Raw genomic sequence first — 12,027 nt, forward strand, 5'->3', positions numbered from 1 at the left:
CCTGGTAGATAGACCCTGTGTTGACATCTTCCCACATTTTGGAGGTGGTGATCTGACTGCGATTTTGGCTTACTTGTTAGAGGGAGGTAGACATTAGAGAGAAAAGGGCTGAGTCTGGACATGATGAGTGAAGTCTGACCTGTTAGACTCTCCAATATTTTTCTCAGTATTTGACAGAGTGCTTTGGACACATGGGAATGAAGCTGATCCATATTCCCTGACCTCAGTCATTTGCCATAGGTCGTATGTAGAAATAGCTCACCAGGTCACTAACACTCATGGCAGACATCCAAGTGACACTTAGATGCCAAGAAAACAATGGCACATGTAGCCTGACCACAGTACTGTCCTACTGATGTTTAGTAACAAATTAATTCCCTATCAGACTAGTCCATCTGCAGCCAACACAGAGAAAACGCTACCCTGGGCCAGTTCTACTGGCCAGAATGGGTGGGAAAACCGTATTAACTTTCATATTTAATTTCTCTAATCCTTCTATTAGGAGTTAGTATAAAACACAGCACAGTGAAGTGCTGATCCCCTACTTGGGAGGCTTTGTCTCCACTGTCTTCAGATGATGACCAAGCCCCAAGCCAAGCTGCTGTTCTCCAAGTAATTTATTCCCATGGGGCTTGTTTCAGTTCTTATTTGAAAAGGAATGGTAGTCAATCACATCAAGACAATGCAGAAGAGTTGTGGTAACCAGTACCACAGTGAGCACCAGCTATGGAAGGACCATCCAAAGCCTTTATCAAAACAGAGCTATTATCATCACATCTAATGACAAAAAAGACTACGTCATTCAGAACACCAGAGACTATAGGAGAAATTTTTAAGGCAGCTGAAGAATAATCATTCTTGAGGTCTTTGGCTAACTGTGCGGTGAGATAATATGATTCAAATCAAGGACTCATCAAAGACTACTTATCTAATGCCCAGTAACCAATGCAGACATATAAGGAGGAAGTGCCTTACCTTCATGATTAGGAAGCTCTTGCATTCTTTGCTTTAGATGGTTGTTTGTGTTCTTTACTTGAGGGGAATAAGAAGAATGGCTATTTGGGAATACAAAACCTAACGTCAAGAAATTGTTCTTGTTCACCAGAGAAAATGAAAGAGATTCTCTAGCATCTCTTGAGCAGGAATGAAGGATTTTCAAGAATACCAAATGAAGCACCTAGTTACCTTCAACAAGCTATTGAAAAAGGCTGTCTGGCTTTTTGGAATATTTTTGGAAATTCATCTCATTATGTCAACTTCTATTCAGACCCTAAAGGGAATATTTTTGCCACCATCTTCTCCCAGAACTGGGAAGAAGAGAATTGAGATTTCTTGGGTTCTCTGTTCTTCACTCTGCTACACAACTAAACTACTTTTTTCTTGACTTGATCTACCTATATCATTTCACAAGGGCTTCTACACACTGTCCCTTGGATGGCATTGCTAAATTACTTTGCTCTAGCAAAATTTTTGTATTTTAAGAAAATCTCCAACTCAACCAACCATGTTATGACAACACACACTAAGAAAGATTTTTTCCCCTCCCATTATCTTTTGCTGATTCAGATCCTGCTACTGTACCACAGAGCAATACTCATGCTGCGGATCAACATATCTGTCCATCCAGAGACACTTTGCTCTTCTTGGCTTTGGTTGGACCTATAATTTCTCAGCACCTTTGCAACTTAAGCCTAGAAACTAACACATTAAATTGTATTGCTGTATGAGGACCTTCATTTCCAGGCTTTTATCTGCAGGAATGATATTGCCATTCTATACAGTAAACCTGTTTTTGTAATACTATGGTTCATCAGAAGTTTTTATGTTAATACCAAATCAGAAATAATACACATGTGATTCATAATAATCTAACTGAATGGCTGCACTGAATGTATTGCAAGAAATTCTGGTTAGGAAAGAAACTCATTAAAGAAATAGTGACTACTATTATCCCACTGCATATATTGTTCTACTGGAAAGTTTCCTCGAGTAGTTTCTTTAATTAGCAATTTGATATTTTGAAATAGTGTGATCTCCACCACACACAATTTGTAGAACAGACTTGGCTGGCAATACAGAGGAAAACAAGCAATCTTTTCAGAGTTTGCATCTCTAGGGCATATCTTGTCATTTTCCAGCTATTCAGCTGCTGAATATATGTGTATAACACAGTGACACTGTTCTTGGGGGATTTTGATTTTTTAAAAGTTACATAGATAAACAGCTTTTATTTTATTTTTAAACGGGAATAGGATATATTGTCCTTTTTTTCCCCTCTTTCTTTTCTTGAGAAAAATCCACATAAAATATTTGCACAACTTTTGGCTATTCAAATAGAAGGTGTTTGACCCCAGCTGTATTCCAGTGAATGAATCATTTATGTAGGAGCTCATTGCACAGAACGTATGGTATTTTATCTTTGCTGGTTTTCTGCCAGATACAGTCTGTAGCAATTTTTCCCCTTTGCCACATTTGCCGCTTGATATCCTTTAAAATATACCAGCTCCAAGTGTGAGAAAGCAGAACAGATTCTGGGCCTGCTCTGGCTGAGAGCTCTTTGTGCGCATACTCCTGTGCTGGCACCGAGGCTCTGCTGCTGTTGAAGAACGTCCACTCCAGATCTGGGATCTCCTCGCACTGATTCCCTTGAATCAACGTTGATTTAAACTTCACTTGAATCTGTGGGGGACTGCAAAAGCACAGGAGTGAGAAGAGAAACAGGGATCCTCCGTATAGAAAACAAGAGCTGCTCCGAAGCAGAGGCACAAACTTCCATTACCTGAAACATGCTAAGCTCTGTACCTGCAGAGAAAGCCAGGAGGAAGGGAGGGCATTTCTGACATAACTGTACGCTGTTCCAACTAACCTCCAGGTGTCACTTAAGTGGTATTTTGGCAAGATACATTTCGACCTACAATGGCAGGGAACGAGATTATTTCATTAATTTATTGAGGCATTGCACGGCCAAAGCCACTATTACACTAGGTTTGATTTGAAATGGTAAGTGAGAGGTCAAGCTCTCTCAACACTGATCTCCTGGGGGAGAAGAGATAAGGTGGAACGCAAAGATTTCCACACTCCCACATGAGTAAGATAAGATCTGAATGAGCAGTCTCATCTGTAGATTGCTTCCCTAAGCATTTTTTTATAGCTTACACTGGAAACCCTCATACCTCTCTACACTGATTCACATAATTACGGTTTCCACAAGAAATTCAGAGCAGGATCTCCTCCCACAGTTTCCTCTCACCTGCACTCCTTTCATCACCGAAGACGACTGTTTGTCAGCAGTACCTCTACTGCTGAAAGAATTCACATGTAGCTCAACTTAGCAGCTGACACAGGCGAGAATATTCCCCCACGTGCAAGCTTCTAAAATGCTCTCCCATGACTGCGCAAGGCATGAAGGTCCCCATTAGGAACTGTTTGTTCAGGACATATTTCCAGTCTGTGTGTTCCCCTTGTCAAGCAAGGAACTGCTTTTCACAACAGACAGCCTCCTCCATCGGGAGGTTACTTACCAGTTTCCCGGGAAAGGCTTGCTCAGATGGTGATATTGCAGACAGGATGCTGCCCCATTAATCTCTGCCAACCCAGCTTTCTCATGACTGAGCTGTTCTCCGTCATAGGAGGCTCCCTCTTCATTACGCCCTTCCTCCCTCGTAGAGCAGAAACATAATATCACGGCTAAAGTGACCCTAGGTAAATGCTGAGTACAGACAAGACACAGCTTTGAAAGTCACCAGTTAATTCATCTTTCAAAAGCAGATCATTTCTGATGCAAAATGCTCGCTCCCATCCCCTCAGATCAGAAAGCTCGGGTTTATAAGCAGCTCCACAAGGCTCTTCCTGAGACCAACCCAAGAATTTACAATGACATACATGCCTCTGTTATAGACAGAGTTAAAAGCACCACTATAATTACAGTTGACTATTGTATAACTCTGGTTTTGGTTGCTCATAACTTCATCTATAATTAATTGTTTAGGCTGAAAATTTCTTCAGCTGGGTTTGGCCTCAGGCTAAACTTTTTCATTTCAGCTGAAATGGCTCAAGTCTTTCCCAAGAATACGTTTGAGGGAAAAGATTCTCTTTTGCCCCTGTTAAAAGGATCTTTTTGTCATTTACTGATATCTTCTCACACTCCATACTTCTAAAGCAGAACTGTGAAGCACTGTCAGCCTCGGCTGCTGTGAAATGCATGTCCTTCCATATTCCTAAGGGGCAAAAAAAAGAAGTATATATATCAGAATTTGGCTGTTTTGAGCCTCATTCTCATAAATATCTATAGATAGACATACAGATAGATACAGATATATGTACTTGCTGTTACACATGTGTAGCGGAGATCCAGCAGCTACTTTGGCTGTCCTCAGTGCTGAGCAAGCTGAATGCTCCACTGTGCCAGGTACCGGTGAGACAACACATGGGGCACCTGGCAGGGCTTGGGGATGCTCCTGTGGCTGCAGGGTTCAGTAGGGCTTTCACTGCAAGCATTCCCTTCAGCAGCAGGGCCTCTGCAGGACCTGGCCAGAAGAGAGCTAGAAGATAGTTTAAGCTGAGCTCTCAGCACATATAACCAGTGGAAAAAAAAAAAGAAAGAAAAAAAAAAGAGAGAGCGCTGGTTGGACTTTAATGTAGAGAGGGCAAGGCATGGTAGGAAGTCGGAGGAATGAGATGGTAATAGCCACACAGAGAGAATCCAAAGAGAGAGGAAAGTCTCTTAATTAAGGTATACAAATCCTGTGCTTAACTGAACTCTCTCGATCCTTTCCTGGCACTGCTCTGTGATGTATGGGCCACTTAGCCCAAGGCTTTCACTAATGCACATTCGCTTCTCCTGAACCCTTCCTGTGCAAGGGTCTCACGTGGAAAGCTGCTAAGTGCTGAAGTCACCGAGAGCTGAGCTTTGAACTGTGGCGTCAAACATCCTGCCACAGACTCTGGAACATGAGGTATCCAAAAGGGTACGTAGCTCACAGACTCTCTCTGTTCCTTACCTCCCCCTGTGAAGTGAGGATACGGGTGCTCCATCTCCTTGAATGCCAGGGAAGTGGCTAGGAAAAAGGGCTTGTGATCAGCCTACCTCCAGAGCAAAGTCTGAACCATGCACAATGAAGACAACCCTGCGTGCAGTTGGAGCAGCGATGGCAAAATATTCAAGAGTGGTTCACAAAACAGCTGCTGTCTACTGTGGTTACCCAAAGAGACAGAGGTGGATAAAACGAGTTTATGATCACTCATTAAAAAGAGCACAACACAGCTCAAAAGGCCTGAATGCCATCTGTGCAAGCAACCTTCGCCTATTCTTGGGGAATATCTGAACTTGCAGTGTTACGACAGACTAAAGATTTTGCTGCAGCCTTTCAGAGAGGGCATGTGCGCAATGACTTCTTGTCACACAGAAAAAACGTCTCACTACTGACAACAAATTCCAGAAACACAGGAGTGGAAGTCTTGGAAAATCTGAACAAAGCCCTGCAAACTATTAAAATAGATACCAATAGAGCCCAGAGATGTCATTAAGAAAAAAGGAAAACCATCACTTAACTGCCTAGGAACTAACTTGAAAAGCAAAACGGGCCCACTCTAAAGCAGAAATTAAAACACTTAGCGACGGCTCTTACTACTCTGTGAACATGAGTCAGTACAAGTGAAAATGGTGCACAGATGGGCCAGCACAGAAGCAACAGAAGTGCCGTGATATTTATAAGGGGGGAAAAAAAATCTTCCCTTACAAGTGTAAATATACCAGGGAAATCATCCGCTTGCAGTACAAACCGGGGCTTTGATGTAGCAAACACTCCCACCAGGGACAGCGCTGGCTTGACGGGAGGAGTGGGGATGGTAGACATTGCATCTGGAAGGCAGTAGGCTCACAGTGCTGAGCTTTCCCAAGGAGCCACAACAGGCAGAGACATGCCAAACGACACATACCATTTTATAGTCTTTGTGCAACCAGCAGAGAGGGGCCAAGCATGAACCCAGGCCAAAGAGAGACGCTAGGAAGGGAAGAAACGTGGTGGACTAGCTCCAACACCTGCACCAGCAGCGTGAGAGCTCCACCAGCCCAGGCTCCAGATGCACTCAGCCCTGAACAGATTGCATCCCCTTGTGCCCCAGCGATGTGACAGCTTACATGCGAATCCAGGATGGTGTTGTTCTGCAAGTGGGTGGTGTTTTGGGGTCCCCCACTCTCTCCCAGAGCAGCGATAGCGAGCGCTGTCTTTTTCTGCAGCCTCTCTGAGGTCGCTCCATCAGTTCGCAGCACTGAACTCTCTGGGCAGATCACGTTTCTTCCCACCCGTCTTCCCCTCACCTGTAAAACAGCAGTAACAATACTTACACTTCTGCACTTGGCTCAGGATCGGGGACTGAAAGCCTAATTATCATCAGTGTTACTCCCCGAGGATCAGCTCGCGGCCTGACCATAGCAGAAACATTAACGGAGCCCAAATAACGGGCTGCGTTCCCACAGCGGAGCCACGGGAGATAGCAAAAACTTCATCCCTGTGGTTAAAAGGTCTGACAGCCCTGAATGGGAAAGAAACAGCTTCCTGATCACTTATCAACTCGCCCACAGTGAATTAGCACAGAATTTCAGACGTGGTTTCCATGTGGGCCCACCGAAACCTCCTTCCCATTCAGCTGCCGTGCGCTGCTGACTCTGCAGCGTCACACACACTTGCATTCGGCAGGAAAACCAGTTTTAAAGAATAAAAACAACTTGCAGAACCTCTCCCCTCCCCTGGGTCCCTCTAACAACTTCTGTGGATTTGCACTACATTGTCTCGCTCCCTAAGACTTTTCTCTCCCCGGTGTTGTGTGAAAGGCCGGAGCACAGCAGGCAAAATTAATTGAGCAGACAGCAATTCTGCCATCAAATGAACAGAACGAAAGAGGAACAGAGCCTTACACTTAGAGTCACCCCTAAGTGTTTCGCATGACAACAGTAAGGAAAACACAGTCCAGACTGTTGTTTTAACGTTGATAATATTCCAAAATCCACAGCGCTTCGTAATTTCTCAGTGGAAATAAAACCTTTGACATCGGTGGGAATTCTGTCTGGGCACGGAGCGTGGTTGCTACACTCCTGTGTAGCAATAAGAGGCTATTTTGATGGCCAGACCTTTAGCACTAAGATCATGCCTGCCCGGAGCACCTGACGCCGCAGGGGTCTGGACGTACATGAGGTCTGCAGGAGCTGATGATGTGCAGAGGACAAAACTTTGGTCAAATTGTGTCAGACCTGACTACATCCATGCACACAGATGCTTTCTGCGAAGGCTTGTGCTAGTGCAGAAGCTCTCCTACCCTGACTATCAGCACGGTTACTTCGCAGTCACCTTCTGCCCAATGTGTCAGACCCCTCTGCTGGACGGCAGCTGCTCTTTTGGTGCGCTTTTGGTGCGCGCATGCTTGCTCAGGGCGCACATCCTGCTCTCCTGCAGCCTGGGACCGACGCAGCAAGTCTGTTAGATTGCATTTAAATATCAGTGTGATGATAAAGATCACGGGAGGCGAGGGTGTAAGCAGGAGGGTAGGAAAAGCATTACGATCACAGCAACAATAAGAGGGAAAGGAAAAGAGTTAAGCTAAAGACAGGGAAAAAAAAATCAAAGCTCTATGAGAGTAAATCGGAATCACTTGAGGCATGTGTCAAAATAGTGTCAGATCTTTTTCTGTTCATTAAGTCAGCATTTATACACCCACCAGCTCCTCTTTTTGCTAGCCCGGGATTTCTGCTACAGCTGGAGATGCACTTTGCAGCATCCCCACTAGGAACAAGCGGGTCTGGAGGCAGATCTCCTGCTCTCCAGGCGCTGGAAGGGTGCCCTTGCAGGCGGACCGGTGCCATCACTGGTGCCACCAGCAGGGGTCAGATCGCATGTTCCCCGTGCTGCAGCACAGGACAGCAGCCGCTGCCAGAGCTCAGCAAAAAAAAAAAAAAAAACACGCAGAAGGGGCCTGATTTTTAAAGATTTTCCTGTTTTGGGGTCACACATTATAGCACTTAATATATGTCCCCAGGGGTTGATAAAATAAAATTACCCCCATAATTCTGAGTTTAAAACATTAAATTCATATAAATCCAGGTAATATTGGGTGCCCCATATGTAGCTAGCCTGAGCGGTCCCAGCAACGGGACAACTGGGTGCTGCTCTGAGAACTCAGCCACCTCCAGTACTTGCTTTTAACTCAATCTCACCTTTATAGAGGAGTCACAGAGAAAGCACCAGGCACATGAGCACTCTTCCATAGGGTGTTTAATCTGTTACAAGATTTAATGTAAAATCACTGCTCAATTACAAAATTTTATGGCAGGTTAGAAAAACAAAAATCAACCCTTAAAGACAACCCCAGACTTTTTAGATGCAATATGATTTAGCATCCTTTTTTAAAAAAAATAACTTCTGTTACACTTCATGGAACTTTTCCATTAAAGGTCAAATGATTAGTAAAGAAGCGATCCCTTATTTACAGAAGAGGGATAACATTGTACAAGACAGAGCGCACATTAGATTGAGACCACGGTAATTTCCTAGGACTGTATTTAGATGAAAGTCTCCAGGTTCTTTTTAGTGCTTTTGGCCTCAAAGCCCTCCCCAGGGGACATGTACATTTTAGCTGTGTTAAGTCTCCTTTAGGTTCGGGAGCCAAGCAGATACAGCCACCCCTTTTCTCCAAGGGCCAGTGCTCAGGATTTGCCAACAAAGCCACTTTCCTCCCAAGCAGCATCAACCCAGCGTCACCTGTGCTCTCTGCCAGTGCCCACCTTACCACTACACTCACCCAGCCACATCTATCACCCCTGTCCTGCCTGTGCGAGGGAAAAAGCAAGCAGACACCTTAACTGCCTGACATTACCACTTCTACACCCAAATTTCCACACTTCCCAGCCTGAATAAGGCTGCTTTATGCCCCATTTTATTGCTGCAAGTCATACTGCACACTCTCAGCAACAGGAACCGAGATTTTGGTGAAAGCAAGTTTGTTTATTTGAGGGTTTTTTCCCCTCCCCTTTAAAAAAAATTACTTTCTCACTGTTAGTAACTATGAACATTCCTCACCAGTCCTCAGTCAGCCAAAAAACACATGAGGTCCTTTTGAAAACCTCTGTTCTGTGCAATGAAGTTATTAACTGCTGGGAACAGCAGGAAAGCTCTTTTACAGCTGCTCATTGATCCACTGGACATCACCTCGCACTCTTTCACCCCTTTTGGATTCTGCAGACTTCTAGAGTAGTATGAGAAAAAAAAATAAAAAGCTTGGCCAAAAAAGCAGTTATGCTGCTTCTCTAGACATGTTTTCTTTGGGTTCGGGCCTCGGCTTCTTAGCCAGGGATTTTTGTCCCTAGTGGAAAGTTAAAAAATACAAACAAAACAAAACAAAACAAAACAAACACCAGGTTTCGCTGCTTTTCAGGAATCTAGAGAACAAACACAAGTTGTGAATTGACCCCAATGCCCCGGCACCCTTCCACTTGAAGACCACAGTCATTTTGCAAAAACAAAGCCCTGAACTCCCCGCCAGCAGCCCTGCAGCAGGTCCGTGCCCCGCGTTGCCCCAGCGCCACCCCAGCACCCGTGCCATGCAGGATGCAGCCCTGTGCCTACTCCATGCACATAGGCGTCCCCATCGGCCACTCTGTGGCTTTAATGAGTCCCGGAAAGCTTTTACGTAGGCACCCTGGATTGTGTCAGCTACTCCGGTTTCAAACAGGTGCATGTAAGACCTGCTTTAAGTGACTGGCTAACGTCCCAGAGTAGACGAGGCCAGAATTAATTTTCTCCCTTGAATTTACAATTCAACATTTTTATTCTAAAACTGTACACTGATGCTTGGGGACCGGCAGGTGCATTTAATCAATACCCAAACCATAAACAATCAGTCCTGTTTCTTCTCATTCCTGCTTTCTCTAGCATGAGCACGCCATTCCTCACACCAAATCTGCTGCTGAGGTTTCATTCCTCTTCCCCTCTGAAACAGGGCAGACAGCTGATGAAGAGCCAGCACTCACCTTGACCCAGACTCGGAGCTTCATCAGACTTTCTCAGCAGGAACAGTCAGGCTTGAAATGAGAGGCAGTGCTTGGCAGGTGCTCCCAGGAGACTGGCCAAAAATAAATGGACTCCCCAGTTAATTTCCACGCTCGTACTATGAACACTTCTCCTTTAAGAGTGCAGTTCAGGCATTTGATTTACGCAAGGCAAGGAGGTTCTTTATTTGTTTGCAGTAGCAGTACCAAACCCAGCATACAATAGGGAATATTCATACCCATTTTAAGCACCTACTTAAGGTGCCCAGGCTCCCTATACAGACAAGGGATCTTTTAGGGTGGGATTCAGAGCGCTGTAATTAGCAACCTGCCTCTCACCTTTGAATATACCAGGAGTCTAGACATCTAATTTAGGCAGAGAAACTGGATGCTTAAAATTAGCCGGTACAAATAGCCCCACCAGTGCACCCACACTGCAGCAGACCAGACAGGAGGTAGCGGGTGATCTCCAGGGGCGCATTCGCAGCCAGTCCTATTTGCAAGCTGGGAGAAGCAGAGGGATGCTGTTTGCAGGGAGCTCTGCTCGGCTGTGACTTCCACCACGCAGCTGCAGCACAGCCCGAGCCTCCTTCCCCAGCTCAGCTGGTGCGTTTGGGGGCAGCAGCCGAGGAAGGCAGTCTTTAGGAGCTCAAGCTCTAAAGAACGAGGCATTTAGATGATTTGACCAAAAGTGTTCCAGCTGTGTAAAGGAATTAAAAAGACCCCCAAACTGGCAAATTTTTATTAAAAAAAAAAAGTTGTTTTTGGAGATGATGTCATAAAACAACAGCATCTCAGGCGGGAGATGGACATGGGTGGAAATGTAATTCTGCTTCTGAAATTGCTCATTTTAAATTGTGTGTAGCATTTTCGCTTTCCATTACAGATAACAGTGTAGCAAGGCTATGCATTGCTACATGACAGCTCATCCTGCTTTTAAAACAGCCGCACTTCAGCAGCAGGTAAATTGGTGCTTTTTATGTGTCCATCACTTATCAAAGGTAATTGATTGGGGCCTGCAAGGGGTTCACTGGGATCTAACAGATTACATGTTCTGAGCCTGCTAAATTATTTGAATAGATTTAGCAAGAAAAAAGATTCTGAATCTGATTTTTGTTTGACCCAATGTTAGGTTCCCCACTCAGCTTTTCTGCTTCCCTTCAAACGTATTTTTGCTCAGTGACAAACGCATGCTAAGGGAACAGATTCCCAAAGGCAGCAAGAGGAGCTAAGTGTAGTACCTGCTAAAACACAACGAAAAACATTTTCCCAATTTAATGTTTTTGACTCATTTTCCCACTGAAAGTTTCCATCTGCTTGCTGTTTAGTCCACCAGCTTTAAGATAGATCAGAAGAAAATAAAAAGCCTATTGCCTGCTCGAGCTTGGAGGTAAGAAACACAAGAGAAGCGCACCGTGCTTCTGGACCAGGTAGTGGCAGGCATGGCGCAGGTCATGATGTGGAGCAAGTGGAAGCACTGAGGCCTCACAGCGTGCCCAGGGCACCCAGTGCCAGCCTTCAGGCTCTGCCGCTGGCTTGGCCTCCCCTCGAGGCACAGGCGGTGCCACCACGCATGGCCCAAAGCCAACGTGATGGGCACAGGGGGCAACTGTGGGCATCAGGGCTCTCAGCCGGGTGAGCTCTTCCAGCGTGGACTCCGGAGTCACACTGCTCCTCTTCCTTCCAGCTTTGGTGCGCAGCGCTGCGGCTGCCTTCCTGCCAATTCATTGCGACATTTGTACATTTCTTTGTAATTATGAATCGACTCACAAGTGTTGGTGCAAACCCCAGGCTCACGCAGATGGGCAGACAATATACTGTCGCGGGTTACATCAGCTGCTGCAGCGCTCTCACATGCCTTCGGGCTTGCTAAAGCAGATCTAACCCTAACATAAAAGCCTCGTTACCCGCCTCCTCCCCCCACAATTACCAGAGGGCTGGAAAGCTATTGAAATGCAAATAGCTGATGGAGAGGTTAGTGGGGAACC

The sequence above is a fragment of the Cygnus atratus genome, chromosome 13 (assembly GCF_013377495.2).
Source record: "Cygnus atratus isolate AKBS03 ecotype Queensland, Australia chromosome 13, CAtr_DNAZoo_HiC_assembly, whole genome shotgun sequence".
NCBI lineage: Eukaryota > Metazoa > Chordata > Aves > Anseriformes > Anatidae > Cygnus > Cygnus atratus.